Consider the following 15,904-nt stretch of genomic DNA (forward strand, 5'->3'; position numbering starts at 1 on the left):
TTCTTGACTTTTTCAAAGGTCTGCTGGACTCATCCCAGCCAGGGACCCCTGACCCCAGCAGCATGACAACAATCATCACGGGCATCTGTTTGGACAACCCTAGGAATTTCTCATACCCCCTGCAGCTGGTGCTGGGAGGTTGACGTGTCTCCAACTTATCCACCGGATGGGCAACTTGACCTTTGGATTTGGCCCCATGCTCCTGCATTGCTTCTGGATTCAGGGGGGCCACTTTCCTCTTCATCAGTTGTGTCTGAATAAGTAGTTTCACTACTGATTTCTGAGCTGGCTTGTGAGCATAAGGATAGTTTTCATCTACATCTATCTCATCTGAGTCACAGCAAGAATGAAAACTGGCTTCCGAGTTGTAACCCTCACTGGAAACGTAAGATGACCTGTGGTTCTTCTGAGATCTGCTGTGGTGGGGCCCAGGGCAGGGGGCTGGAAGGTCTTGTTGCTCCTCCCCAGCTTGTATCTTCTGTTGGTCTTCCTCATCCCTGGGGACATCCACCTCTGGAGTCAGCTTCCCTTTCCGGAGCTCAGCCTGGATGTGGGTAGTCACATGTTGAATTAAATGAGAGAAAAGGGTCAAGGTGAAGGTGACCACTGGCCTGTGCTGCTTCGAGCCTGTTGTCCTCAGGCTGTGCACACTCATGAGGCAAAGAACCACCATGTGGAAGATGAGGAGGTGTGGGAGGAACAGATAGTCCCTTGGGGGCTTTCTCTGGAGGCCTGGCTCAAGTCGATGGGCACGGCCGATAGGAAAGGCAGAGACGGAAGTCTTCCAGAACCAGCTGGCACAGGGCCATGAGCCTGGTTGCTTTGAATTTCCGCTGAGGCTGCAAGAGGCTCTGAAGGTAGAGGAAGCTAATCAGCAGCTTTTGTTATCCCAACACTGCCTCTGGCTGGGAGAGAGCTTCTTTCTCTGGTACCTGTTCAGCTGGCTGTACCTTTTTCCCGCATGACCATAGAATCCTTTGAGGTTCCAAGATGCCCCTTTAAAAGGCACTTCCGAGAGGAGGCAGCGCTGGTATAAGTACGTGGCTTCAATGTCATAGTACTTACTCCCTGTGAGAGCCCCCAGCTGGTTGAAGGGCAAGCCCATGTGCAGGGCCACTGGCATGGCTCGGTGTAACACCTCTCCACCAAGTCCTTGGTGGCCAGGGCTGGGAACTCATTCTGAAAGCGGAACAAGTCTTCCAGGTACAGCCGACAGCGATGGCAGGCCATTCTCACCCAGGCCACCTCTTCTTCTGAGGCAGGACCTGCTTTCTTGCAGCCAATCAAGTGGATGGCACTGTGAGGCCCATCAGTGTAGCTTAGTAACCTCAGATCACAGTGCTCCTGCAGGAACAGGAAGACATGGTCATAGAACCTGAGGCCGCCCTTCAGGTGAGCCTGCAAGGCGCCTTCCCACTGTGTGAAGGTGTCCACGTGTTTTGGTCCTCAACAGCAGCATAGCAACGTCAGAGTACATTTTTCCTCCATAACAGCTCTTCTGCTTTCCTCCCATAATCCACTGGGTGAAAGAACATGAGTTTAAGGCAAACTTGCTGAACCACATCCCTGAGGGCCAGGACATGAGTCTTGAAAACCTCTTTGTGAGCATTTCCTTTTCGAAGGAGAAGGTCAAGACGCTGAGCTGCCAAGCAAACATCCTGGTAGAGGAGTCTGGCCTTCAGGGCTTCTGCCTGGCTTCTCTCCATAAGGCTGGACTCTTTTCTCATGCTGCCTATCTTCTGAGAAAAGACAAAAACTACATATTAGTACCCACCCATAGAGACCTAAAATAATAGCAATAATAATCACCAGAGCAACACAGTGGGGATGTATAAAGCCTTTTGATGTGAAGCAGGAACTTTTGCTCACACTTCAGATCTCAGTTTAAACACCGTTGCGTCCAGGAGGCCAACTCGAACTCCCCAAATTAGGTTAGATGCGCCCCCTTCACACTGAGCTGGCTTCCTTTGGGTTTCTGGGACTCAGCTGGCTATGAGTTTTTCTTGACTGTGTTTCTCCTACCATAGCACATCCATTATCTATCATTCTTGCTCCCAAACTGGACCACAAAGTTCTCTGAGGGAAAGGTTAGAGGTCAATTCACCATTTAGTTCCTAGTACCGAACGATATCTAGTTCAAGCAGAGGCTCAGTAAAGAAAAGTGAATGGAAGAAGGTTGTTCCAAAAGTCAGTTCCTCAATTATCATTTTCAATTCAACGATTATAATGTATCAAAGCACTCCATTATACTATTCAAAATACATGTCTAAGAGTGAAATAAAATGCAATGTAATCTCCTTAACTGCAAAAAAAAAAAGGAAAATAATCCCTTATCAAAACTTAAATTTAATCAAGCTTGTGGATTTTTTGGAGAATTCAACCTAGATTCTATGTAGTTAAAAGTATTTGTAGTATAAATATATCTAAAGAGATATAATATTTAAATATATTAAATAATGTTTAATACAAAAACTATAAAATTCCTTATCTCTCAGTAGAATTTGTTTTTAGACTCTCGGGATGGAGGGAGAAGAGAAATACACCTTATAATATAAACAGAATTCGTACAAAAGAAAATACAAAGTGCAAACACAAAATAAAAAATGTCTTGCTTCCTCATTCTAAAAGAAAAGCAAATTAAAGCAAACTACAGGCAATAATTTAATTATGTCAACGTAGTAAGACATATTTTAAATTATAATACACGACGCTCAAAGCCATGGTGAAACTTGTATAGACTTACACAGCTGGAAGCATTACAAGTTTTAAACATATTTTTGTTTGTAAAACCATTTATGTCCATATTATTTATCCAGCAACCTTATTCATAGGAATGATGCCTAAGGAAATAAATTTAACAAAAGCAAAAAGCTACATTAATAAGAGGTCCATTCCAAATGTATCTTTAATAAAGGAAAGGAAGGGTGGGAGGGAGGGAGGGAGGAAGGAAGAAAATTAAAATTAACCTAAATATTCTACAGTCAATGAATTGCTCATACATGTCTACATGTATGATAGAAAGTCATTATGTCCATTAAATATAATGATTATATAGACAAAAATAATAATTACTTGGAAAAAGTGGAATATGAAACAATACATAAACTGGAAAATTACATCTTCAAAAACTAAAATGTAATGTGTAAAAATTAAGAGGTTAGCGTGATAATGACTGAGGTTTTTTCCCCCAAAGTTCCTTAATACTGCTATTGTCAGTCATTCTAATACAACTTATTAGTTGGTACAATTTATGAATCTACATTTTTGTATGACTGGCATTTAAAAAGAGGAAAAATAATAATAATTCAGTAACTAGAATAAATAGCATTAAAATGTCAGGTACATAAAACTCATTGAATACATAGAGTATCCATAGAGCTAGAATAGCATATGAAATACCTATGATCTGTTACTAGGATGTGAAAAGTTAAATGAGGGATGGGGGCAGAGTAAGAGAAAGAATTTGGGCAGGAGTGCAAGGAAACAGCCAGAACACAGAAGTTGAACCAGCAGTTGCCAGAGCAAAACCTCCATCCACCAACATGAGGCTTTTCCTGGAATGGTACATAAATGGTTAGCCTGGCCTTTCTCAGTCCTGAGAAAGCTGAATGAAGGAAGAGAGAGAACCTACTGAAAAAAACACCTGGAGAAGAGAGATCTAGGTTAGATTCAAAGCCACACACACACTTTATGTAAAGGAAATTTCACTCCCTAAGAAGCCTAAGAGCCAGAAGCCAGAATTTCCAAGCAAGGGAGAGAAAAAAATCTAATACTCCAAATTTATTAGACTATTTTGGGAGACACAGATTCCATTTGAAAGCCAGATGGGAAGAGGAGTGGACTGAAGTCATTTTTACTGGCCTCTTCTCCCTTCCCCTTAACCTCTAACCACACCTATTGACTTCCAATGACAACACCCTGCTGCAGCCTTTCCAGGATGGCTGTGGAAAACCCGTTGCCCAAAATAATAGGCCTACAGTCACCCAGGTTTGGACAAAGCTCACAAATAGGCTTTAAGTCATCTCCCAAACCCCCAAGTTTGCCAGCTCTGATACAAGGACCGGCATAAATCTATGAAATGAATACGGAATGATTTTCTCACACTTAAACATTTCCAGACTGAACAATTCCTAGGAATGGTCCATTCTCTCTGAATGAACATAAATGTGAGCTGGCTCCTGGCTGCACTTCACTCCAACACTAATATAAGGCCCACATAATCACTTACTTCCCAGACCTCTGTCTTCCTTGGGGGACATTTGGATAAATTTCCCAGCAGGCTTCCCGATACAAGGCAACTCGGCACAGCTGTTCCCAGTGCAGCCAGGAACCAGTCACAAGCAATTCTGTGACATTTGGACCAAAACTCCTGAAGTCCAGAAGCTTATTTATGAGAAGAAAAACATTAAATCCCCTCCTTGAGATGGACCAAAGGAGACTCTCCTGTGTACCATGCATCTGAACTCACCGGGAAGCTCTGACCTCCAGAGCTTACTCCTGCTCAGCTTGCTGGTTTCCCAGGCTTGGATCCCACATGCTAAGCTCTCAAATCCTCTGGAATCTATTACTTTGTTGACATACCTGGATTGACTCTGCATAATTGGCATGAGCTGGGTACACTCTGGCCAAGAAGGCTGACTAAAGCTGCTTCCCCAGGCAGGTGACACAGGACCAGATATAACCCTGATAGATTTGGAAAATCCATAGCCCTAAGCCATACAGAAAACTAGGTCTGGGTAAAATGTATCTCTGTGACCCAAGAGTTAGACATATCTTGCACGAAAAGGATGATTAAAAGGGGCCTTCCTCCATAAAGACAGAACCATAGCTGTTTCCTTGTCTTCACTCAGTCCAATCTAGTCATAAAAACTGGTTCTCTAGAGCCTTGTATTATCACAGGCCTCAAGAAATCCTTGAAATATAGCCTCGGGGAGGAAAAAAAAAAAAAAACTCCTGAGCAAAGAGACTGAATATAAACATATCTTGTCCCCCCTCCCCCCCCCTACCCTTGGTCATCCTCTGCATAGCCTAGAGTAATAGAGACTTCACTTCCTCAGGAAAAAGGGTGATCCACAGCCATTATGGAATTATATATCAGCTTAGTTCACCAGATTTGTGATGGCTTTGGTGTTCTTTATCAAAAGTCCAAGAAGAAAACATAGGAGTAAATGTTTTTGACGTTGGGTTATACAGACTTCTTAGACACAACACCAGAAAGCAAGAGACCAAACTAAACCTCTTATGAGGAATATTTTCATGAACTTAAATGCTCATTTTACATTTTTATGCTAAAAGGGGATTATTTATCATCACCTGAATAGAAAGTTTAAAAAAGAAGGAATTTCCTTCTGATAGTGACACTCGGTTGTCATATGTTCTAGCTGTTAATGTGACTTTAGAAAGGGTTTGTGTATGCCTGAGTGGTGTCTTCCGGAATCTTCAGGGAAGCAGGTGTTCTGCACGGTTTGGGGCTACCATTTCTAGCACTTTCCAGAAATTATCTGGTACTGTGAAATATAACAATACATATTAAAAGAATCAGATATTTGCTTCAGTTTGTCTCTAAGCAATTAAACATAAAGAAGCAAAAAAAAAAAAAAAACCGTCAGAGACAAGTTATATAATTTAAAAATTGGTTTTCAAGCACTAAACAGAACAGTACATCTCTTCCATAAATACCAAATATCCTATGTTTAGGATGAAGACATGGAAATATTTGTTTTTAATTTGTCCATACTTACCACTGGTAGATATGTTTCCTGCTGTTCAAAAACATATAATAGTTGAAGGCAAAGCAGTAAACCTTTTAGAAAAAATTATTTTCATGCCCTCAAGGTAGAGAAGAAAAAATTTTTAAACAGAACTCAAAATTAAATACATGCTGACCAAAAAAAAGAAAAGACTGGTATATTCAATTGTATTAAAATTAAGAACTTCAATTCAAAAAAAATTTAATGTACTAAAAATTCTATTAGTAAAGGGTGTTTGCAGCATGCATAATAATAAATGACTAATATCAAAAATATTATTTTTAAGTCTATGAGTTAAAAAGGAAAAATACAGTCTAATCAGGCACTTCAAAAATAAAGGACACTCAAACAGACCTTTGAAAACAGGCTCAATTTCATTAGTAATCAGAGATTTGCAAATTAAAATCACAAGGAAGTACAGAGCACATCCTCCAGGTTGGCAAAAACTTTTAAAGTCTGACAACATCAAGTATTTGCAAGGATACGGGATAAGAAGAACTTTCATACATGGCTGATATAATTACTTTGAAAATAGTTTGGCCTGATGTGGTATAGCTGAACATTCACATACCTTACAATCCAGCACCTCCATTTTTAGATTTAAATGGTGGGAAATCTCTTGCACCTGTGCGCCAGTTGACATATTAAAAAGTATTTCTAACAGCATTGTCTTTAATAGATAAAAACAAAAACAAACAAAGCAAAAACTGGAAATAACCTGATTGTATATCAATAGTAAGTTGAATAAATAAATTGTAATACATACAGCAGTACATGTTTTTACCATACAGTGGTAAAAATAAATGAAACATGCTGCATATATCCATATGGATGTGTTACACATAGTGTTGAACAAAAGCAGTAAGCCACAGAAAAATGTATAAAATATGATGGTATTTATACCCAGGCCCAAAATAGACAAAATTAAGTAAAGTATTGCCTATGGATACATACTGAGATAGTAAAAACATAAAAGTAAAGGAGTGATTATCACAAAAGCTAAGATTGCATTTTGGACTGGGCAATTGTTGGGAAGAGGGCTAAATCAGGAGGTGTACACACTGGGGGTAAGGTGTCTTTAAACACTAATAATATCTATTTCTTCAACGAGATTATGTGGGATGGATATGTATACACACACACACATATACACGTGTGTGTGTATATATATATATATAAAACATATTATACTTGTGTGTAAATTACACAATTTTAAAAATCTTAAAACGTAATTCATCATATAAAAAAGACACACCACTGTGTATACCACAGATTTTTATTATTATGCTTTTAGGGAATTGCTAGATTGACTCTTGTGGCTAACTTGAATAATAAATGTCATTAAACATTAACTGATTTTGTTTTCTATTAAACAGACTGATTGAATCTAATCAAGATGTTCAAAATGATCAAAACAATTTTCTGTGTAGAGTAGGAACTAGAAAAACAAAAAGAAATAAAGAAAACAAAAGAGTAGAATCACCTCTCCAACAATCTATCAAAACACAAATGATTCCCAGATAGTTGAGATAAATGAGTGGTCAGTCACTTGCACAATTAAGACAGTATGATGTGTAAGATCCCTTTTAGTCTAATATGCTTAAAAAAATAATTATACCACAAATCTTCTAGGCGCAAAACACTGCCTATCACTAGTTATAGTGTACTGACAAATTCCTATTTTGATTTTATTTTATCCCATCATGAGCCATGAAATTCAAGCTGCGATTAAAGATTAGCTCTCAAGTGTAAACGATAATGTTTTTTCATCTATTACTACAAACCATATTTCCTATTGAAAGCAATGTGGCTTTATGAGATAGCCCTTATAAAAGAGCTTAATAATCACCAATTTTACACCTAATTCTCAGAAGTAAGGTGCCATTTCTTGGTGACTATGTTCTAGAATAAAACTGTTGGAAATAATATGTACCTATAGGTATATCACAGGGAAATCCTACATGATAATAAACTTTGGAGGAAGTCTCTAAGATAGATATTTGTAAAGAAAATATCTCAAGTCAAGATCACAGAAATGTGAGGTGGTTCCACTGTGTCTGTGAGCCACTATTTTCTGCTCCACAATCCTTATTTTAAGAACATGGACAAATTGAAAAATATCCAGGAAGGTGTTTGAGATGATTAGGGATATAGACATCATCATCTTAAAGTTTATGGGAAAAAAAAAAGCCTGCATGGTCTAAGGACATTTATCCTAAATAAGAGAGAAGAGAACACTAAGAGGAAACCATATAGATGTCTTCAAATATTCAGAAGACTATGATAATGAGATATACACCCTTTTCTGTATGGCACAAAGGGAAGTCAGTGTATCTTTATGTAGATGTTAAAAAGACAGGTTTCAATTCAAGAAAAAAATAAAAGGAGAACTTTTAATTACAGCTATCCAAAAATGTCAGTAAATGGGCTGACTGATAAGGTGGTAATCTAGCCATGGAAGGGGTTTAATCAAAAACTGATAGACCATCACACACCCTGTAGATGAGTTTTTCTTTTGTGTGGTAGATTGACTTAAATGACTGCTAACGTTCTTTTTTAAATCAAAGATTCTCAAGTTTCCTCCCATGATGATTCATTAACCTATTTTCAGAAGTTGCTTACCAAAATGCTATGGGTTTATATAAAAACTAAAGTCATGTTATCTGAACATTCATTTTAGCCAAATAAGTTAGAAAATAAGTACTTTTCCTTCATTTGATTATTTTGATTGCCCTCGATGGTATAATCATCATTACCAAATTTGCACAGGGTTAATCTGGAACACAACCTGTGGCTTTTAAATAAGAGCTGCCGTAGTTTAAAAATAGTCCAGATGAACAAAGGAAATTGCTATTTCAATTCAAAGGAGAACTGACGCTAGCAAGTAACAGCGTGTTGATGGAAGAGTGTGTACAATCATTGTCTAAAAGCAAACACTTCAGTCAAAGAGAACTGCAAGGACAGACCTCTTCTCTTTTTACAGTATAAAATCTGAACTTTCCTGTCAGTGACAAGGTTAAAGCAGTACACCACCCACTCAGAAAATGAATCAGACACAAAGAGGCAGATTCTCCCAGAACTTAAAGCGCTTCTGAAAGCTGCCTTAACTCTTTCACAATACAGGGAAACAACAACAAAAAAAGGAAAGTACCCAAAAATACTTTTGTAGGTATAAAAAGTTAATACATTTAATGCTATTACTCATGTTGGGACAATGGAAAGCATTCCAAATGTCCAACATTAGGGGATAATTAATAAATTATAGTTTATCCAAGTAATGCAATATTACAGTATTCTGAAATCATTACACTCATTATGTGTCATAACTATAAACCTTAAAATGACCGGTGCTAGGTAGACAATAAAACATCACAAATCTACAGGTGTGTTACGTTTAAAAAATACATAAAAATATTAGAAGGCCAGACAAGATAGCAATCTACCACAGGATGCTGGCTCTGCACCTGTGCTTGACCCTAGAGAAGCTGCACAAAGAAGAGGGGAATGTGTGGATCTCAGAACATCATGCAGATGACATGATCTTATACATCAAATAACTATTAAAACTAATAAATGAATTCAGTAAAGTTTAGGATACAAAATCAACATACAAAAATCAGTTGTGTTTCTATACACTAACAACAAACTATCCAAAAGAGGCATTAAGAAGATAATCCCATTTACAATAACAACAGAAAAGTAAAATAACATATTTAGAAATAAATTTAACCAAGGACATGAAAGATTTGTTTGCTGAAAACTATAAAACACTGATGAAAGAAATCAAAGAAAATACAAAAAAATGGAAAGATAGCTCATGTTCGTTGATTGGAAAATGTAATATTGTCAAAATGTCCACTCTACCCAAAACGATCTATAGATTCAATGCAACCCCCATCAAGATTCCAATGGAATTTTTATAGAAATAGAAAAACCAATCCTAAATTCATATGGAACCAGAAAAGACCCCAAAATAGCTAAAGAAGTCTTAAGCAAGAACAAAAAATTTGGAGACATCACATCTCCTGACTTAATACTACAAAACTATAGTAATCAAAGCAGTATGGCACTGACATTAAAATAGACATATGGACCAATGGAACAGCAAAGAGATCACATAAACCCACACATATACAGTCCACTAATTTTTGACAAAGACACAGAGAATATACAATGGAGAAAGGATAGTTTATTCAATAAATGGTGTTGGGAAAACTGGATATCTACCTGCAAAAGAATGAAATTGGATCCTTATCTTACACCACATACAAAAATGAACTCAAAGTGGATTAAAGACTTAAATAGAAGACCTGAATCCATAAAACTCTTAGAAGAAAATATAGGGATTAAGCTCTTTGACGCTGGTCTTGCTGATTAATTTTTGTATCTGACACCAAAAGCACAGGCAACAAAAGCAAAAATGAACAAGTGGAACTATGTCAAATTAAAAACCTCCTCAAGGCAATGAAACAATTAACAAATTGAAAGGGCAGCCTATTGAATGTGAGAACATAGTTACAAATCAATATTTGATGAGGGGTTAATATCCAAAATATGTAAGGAACTCATACAACTCAATATCAAAAAATCCCAATAACTCAACTTAAAAATGTGCAAAAAACCCCAAATAGACATTTTGCTAAAGAAGACATATAAGTGGCCTATAGGTATATGAAAAGATGCTCAACATCACTAATCATCTGGGAAAGGCAAATCAAAACCACAGTGAGATATCACCTCACACCTGTTAGAATGGCTATTATCAAAAGACAAAAGACAACAAGTATTGGTAATAATATGGAGAAAAGGGAACCCTTGTGCACTGTTGGTAAGAATGTAAATTGGTACAACCATTATGGAAAACAGTAAGGAACTTCCTCAAAAATAGAAGTACCATATGATCCAGCAATCTCACTCTGGGTATATATCCAGAGAAAATAAAATATTTCAAAGAGACATCTGTGCTCCCATGTTTACTGCAGCATTATTCACAATAGCCAAGATGTGAAACAACCTAAGTGTCCATCAACAGATGAACAGGTAAAGAAAATTTGTTATGTATATACAATTGATTATTATTCTGCCTTTTAGAAAGGAAATCCTGCCATTTGTGACAAAATGGATGAGACTGGAGGACATTATGCTAAATGAAATAATCGAGACAAATATTGCATGATCTCACTTATATATGTAATCTTAAAAAAAAAAAGTTGAGCTCATAGTAACAGAGAGTAGAATGGTAGATACCAGAGTCTAGGGGGAGGAGGGAAAAGGGGAGATATTGATCACAAGATACAAAATTTCAGTTACAAGATAAACAAGTTTGGGGACCTAATGTACAGCATGATGACAACAATAATAATGTATTGTATACTTGAAATTGCTAAGAGAGAAAATCTCAGGTGTTCTCAACACAAAAAAGTAGTAACTATGGAAGACTGATGGATATGTTAATTAGTTTGATTGTGGTAATCATTTCACATTTTATACATATATCAAAACATCATGCTATATACCTTAAATATATACAATTTTTATTAGCCAAAAGTAAATACATCAAAAAATTTTTAAACATATAACTGTCAGAAACCTCTAAGGAAACAAGTTGGTTGGGTCCCAGTCAGGTGGGGGTAATGAGGGAAGAGGAGAAGGGCAACCCAGAGCAGAAGAGGGTCCAAAACCATGATCATGGGAATAGATTGAGGCGAACTTCCTTGTTTGGGCTTTGATGCTACCTCACATAGTCCTGGATCATAGGCAGTAGGAGCCAGCCAGGATCAGCCAGAGCTAAATAGAAGCTTCAGGGTAATATCCAGGCAGGGATGGATCCTGGAACTAGTGAGGAAAAGCAGAAAACAAGAGGTGCACGTAGGTGGGCCAACACCTAATTATTAGTTTACTTCTCCTTTTATCCCATTAAGTCAGCAGCTCTCAAAACTTGGTTCCTGATTGGCAGCATCAGCATCAACTGGTAACTTCTTCTTCTTTTTTTTTCTTTGAAGTAAAGGGTGGAATTTAATCTTTATTTACAGGACACTACAAGATACGAAATTCCACATAGAAATAAGAAACCCATTGAGAGGAGAAGCTTCATACAGTATGGACAGTTTGGAACTGTTCAAGTATAGTTTCGTTGTAAAAAGCGCTACAATAACAAACCACATTTAAAAAGAGTTCTTAGTAGAGAAACAGTAAGACAAACTTATACCAAACGTAGTACACAGCAAACAACTTTATGCCTCAGATGTACAATCTAAAAGTTGAAGGTCCCAGCAGTGCCATCCTGAACTTGGAATGTATAGCCTTCAGAGGTAGTTTCTGGCACAACATTTTGATCTTCCTCTTCCTCCACAGAGAAATACTTCTCAATCAGGTCTAATGAAGCTTTGTACACAGACTCATTTTCATGGTTCTGTAGAGCTTAAATTTTGTCCAAACCTCCACATTCTTCAATCATTATACTAAGTTTCTCAGTTTTGCCTAGTTTCTTAGCAGCCTGAAAGATATTTGAAATGGCATCCAGAATAACAAGATTAATTTTGGTATCTTTCACAGTTAGGAGGTTCATCAACGGCTCTATTATGAACAAGGTATATAATCTGCTCAACTGTTCCACCACGTGTATAGTTGGTCACAGCCCATACAGCTTCCTTTTGCATCTTAAAGTCTGCCTTAGAGAGAATGCCAACAAGGAATGGGACTAATCCATGGTTTACAACTTGTATCTGGTCCTGCGGCCAGCCATGATGTTTGACGTTGTCCACATAGCTTCCTTCTGAATATTAGTTTTGGAGTTTGTTAGCAGTGCTCCTGCATCTATTACAACCTGAGTCTGTTCATCTGCCCCATTGACAATATTCCCTATGGCTCTTTGCGCAGGAGTCACGATTGGCAATTCAGTAGCTCCTAAAAGCTTCACAAGTTTGGGTACAACCCCAGTTTTCACAACCATTTCAATTGGTTCATTTGGACCATTAGTAAGGTAGGAAATAGCCCAGCAGATATCAGCTAATACTTCTGGATCATCGTGATGCAGGAGATGACCTGAAGGAGGAAGAATCTGCTCAACAGCATCTAAGGGGGGTGCAGGATTCTTGTTGCGACAAAGATTTGAAGTGTCCAGGTAAGATTATGTAAGTAACCACATCCTAAAGATGACATATCAGGAACCACCAGAAGTGCCAACAGCGGGTCAACTGCACCATACTTGATAACTGGGTCTTGGAAAACTGAACCATCATCTGCAATGTTTCCTAGAGCCCATACAGCCTTGTTCACTGATGTGAGTGTGGGAAGATGCCAACAGAGAAACGAATGCTGGGATGGCACCTCCATCTATCACAACCTTGGTCTGTTCTGATGTCCCAGAAGCAATGTTACTGAAGGCCCAAGCGGATTCAAACTGAATGGGACTACAATCAGTTCTGCCCAAGAAGCAACAAATTTTGTAATCAAACCAGCCCAGATTATGTTGTCTATGGGGGGCTGTTCTTTCCTAGAAAGCACTTTCCTGGCAGCTTGAGTAGCTTGGAGCTGGCTTTCCAAATTGTTTCTATTTATGCCTTTGACAGTGTCATCAACAGACCAATTTACAGTGCACTGGTTGTTGCAGTTTTCTTGCAGTAGAGAAGTAGCGTCATCAGGAAAAGAGTTGACGTTTCTCCTTTCAGCATCTGGTCATCCTTCTTAGCTCTCCTCAGCTCCACATTAACTTCTATTTGGTGCTGCCTCATTTCTGTACTGTCTTTCCCCTTGTTCTTGTATCTGTTAAGGCAGGCAGCTGGCGAATTAGCATTCTCATTGGTGGACATGGTTATGAGACAAAGGGAGAAAGCTACACAGACAGCTTAAGCTTCCACAGGAGGTGGTATGGGGTGCACAGGCTGTGGGTCGGTTGCCCTCAAAACGTCCACCATGGTCAGCCCAAGGATGGTGTCAACTGGTAACTTCTTAGAAATGTAAATACTCTTCTCCATTGCAAACTTACTGTACCAGAAAGTCTGGGGAGTTGGGCCCAGCATTCTATGTTTTAACAAGCATGACTGATGATTCTGATGCACACTAAAGTTATAGAATCACTGGTCTAGGTGATTTTATCCAAGACAAGCAATCATCGGGAAAGAACTGTGCCCTGAGGGAGAGAGACAGTGGGTCGTTGAGAGGTAAGGCAAAATCAAGTGTTGGGGAGGAAGGGATGTAAAGAGGGCATAGTCTAGCCCAGGTGGCAAGATCAGAGGCTCCCCACCCTACTGTATCTCCCTGGAACCTACTCCCTAAATTCAACAGGAGGAGCACAAGTTCTATAGAAGAAAGACAACAAACGCAACACTCTGTGGTAGAAGAAGCCAAATTAATGGATTGGCTAAAATAAGAATTTTAAGTAAAATAAAATTTTAATAAAATATTTATCCACAAAGAAACAAAACAGAATGTTACAAACAAGAACCAGGAACAGAATCCTAAGGAGCCAGAATCTGGAGATTCTGAGTATGAAAAATACAATCGTTGAAATAAAAAACTCAAAAGGGAAGTTGAAAAGCACAGAGGATAGCGCTATGAAGAAAGTACCTTAAAAATACAGGTGGAGTGAATGAGATCTGAATGATACCATTTATATAAAGTAAAAGCACAGATAAACAAAACAGCACAATATATATTTCCAAAATGTGTGTATGTATACAACTCAATGAACATAGATTAAAGAATAGAATAACTAAGGGGATGTGAAATTGGAATAGGGATGAAAATGAAGAAGAAAGATAAAATAAAATGAGAGAGGCCTTGAACAGACCACTGATGTACTCTGCTATGACAGAAAGCATGATAAACTCAGGTCTCTGCCTCCGAGGACCAAAAATAAGATCCTTTTTAAAAGAATCCTATTTTTAAAAGTTGTAATGGAATACACAAGATAATAATAGTTGTGTAAGTATAGGATAAGTTTATGGACATGTTTGCCCATAATTTTAAAGCATTGTAATTTTTTCATTTTATAATAATATCTAATCTAAAAATGAATGCTTTCCTCTAGGGAGTAATTTATATGCTGAGATACTCTGACTTTAATCAATTTATACATTTGCAATATTGAACTGAAGTTTTTTGCAGTTATGAATCACATGAAAAACAGTACCTTCAACAATGCAATGCCATTTTAAGACATTAATCCTCAAGATAACAATACAGACTTTCCAGTCAGTAAATGTCATCCAAAAAGAGAAAATTTGTCTTCATTTAAATTATCTAAGCTTCTGAAACTTGTGTGTCAGTTGCTTTGCTTTATTCATCAAAAATTCCTTTCCTAGTGTTCAACCAGGTTAATGATAAACAGCCTTTACATAGTAAGATCAAATTGCCTGACATTTCTCTCTAGATATATATGAAAATTAGAACTGTCCCAATCTGCATTCTTGACAGCACATTACTTTACTTTTGAATATTGCATTTAAATCTTGTGTTATTGTGCCAATATATTTTTGAGATGAAATTCACAGAACACAAAATTAGCCATTTCAAAGTATAATTTGGTAGCATTTAGTAGATTCACAATGGCATGAAACCATCACTGCTATCATTTCAAAATATTTTCATCATCACACAACATTGTAAATCAACTATACTCCAATATAAAATAAATTTTTTTTTTAATTTTCATCAGCCCTGAAGGAGATTCTGTACCAATTTAACTAGTCACTTTCCAGTTCCCTCCTTCCCTGCCCCTGGCAACCACTTTCGGTCTTTCTTTCTGTCTCTCTGCATTTCCCTATACTGGATTTTTCATATAAATGGAATCATACAGTATGTTAGTGTTGCTTTTTATATCACTTCTGAAGGAAACCACTTTAAGTGCATGAGAAATTAAAATCTCCGATTGGGACATCCCTAATGGTTTAATCCATATCGGTTTTCAATTAAATATCATTGTTTATATCTATAAACTCCAAACTTAATGGAATATTGAGAAGAAGCTAAACAATGGAGCAAATACAAATGATACACATCTGCCTAAGTCTAGCCTCATCCCCGTCCCCTGCCCTTCCAATCCCTAAAGCTCACTAAACAGCTTCCTCCCAATGTCCTGAATCTCAGGCACACACCATGCCTATTCACGCCTCCCTGTCTTTGTGCATACAAATCCCTGGAATGCATTTCCC

At 37.7% G+C, this 15,904-nt stretch overlaps 1 pseudogene; it reads right to left on the reverse strand.

The window, feature by feature from the left end:
- Positions 1–11,662: 11,662 nt before the first annotated feature.
- LOC118883703 lies at positions 11,663–13,561 on the reverse strand (annotated as a pseudogene).
- Between the last annotated feature and the right edge of the window lie 2,343 nt (positions 13,562–15,904).

This window comes from Balaenoptera musculus, chromosome 17, assembly GCF_009873245.2.
Source record: "Balaenoptera musculus isolate JJ_BM4_2016_0621 chromosome 17, mBalMus1.pri.v3, whole genome shotgun sequence".
NCBI lineage: Eukaryota > Metazoa > Chordata > Mammalia > Artiodactyla > Balaenopteridae > Balaenoptera > Balaenoptera musculus.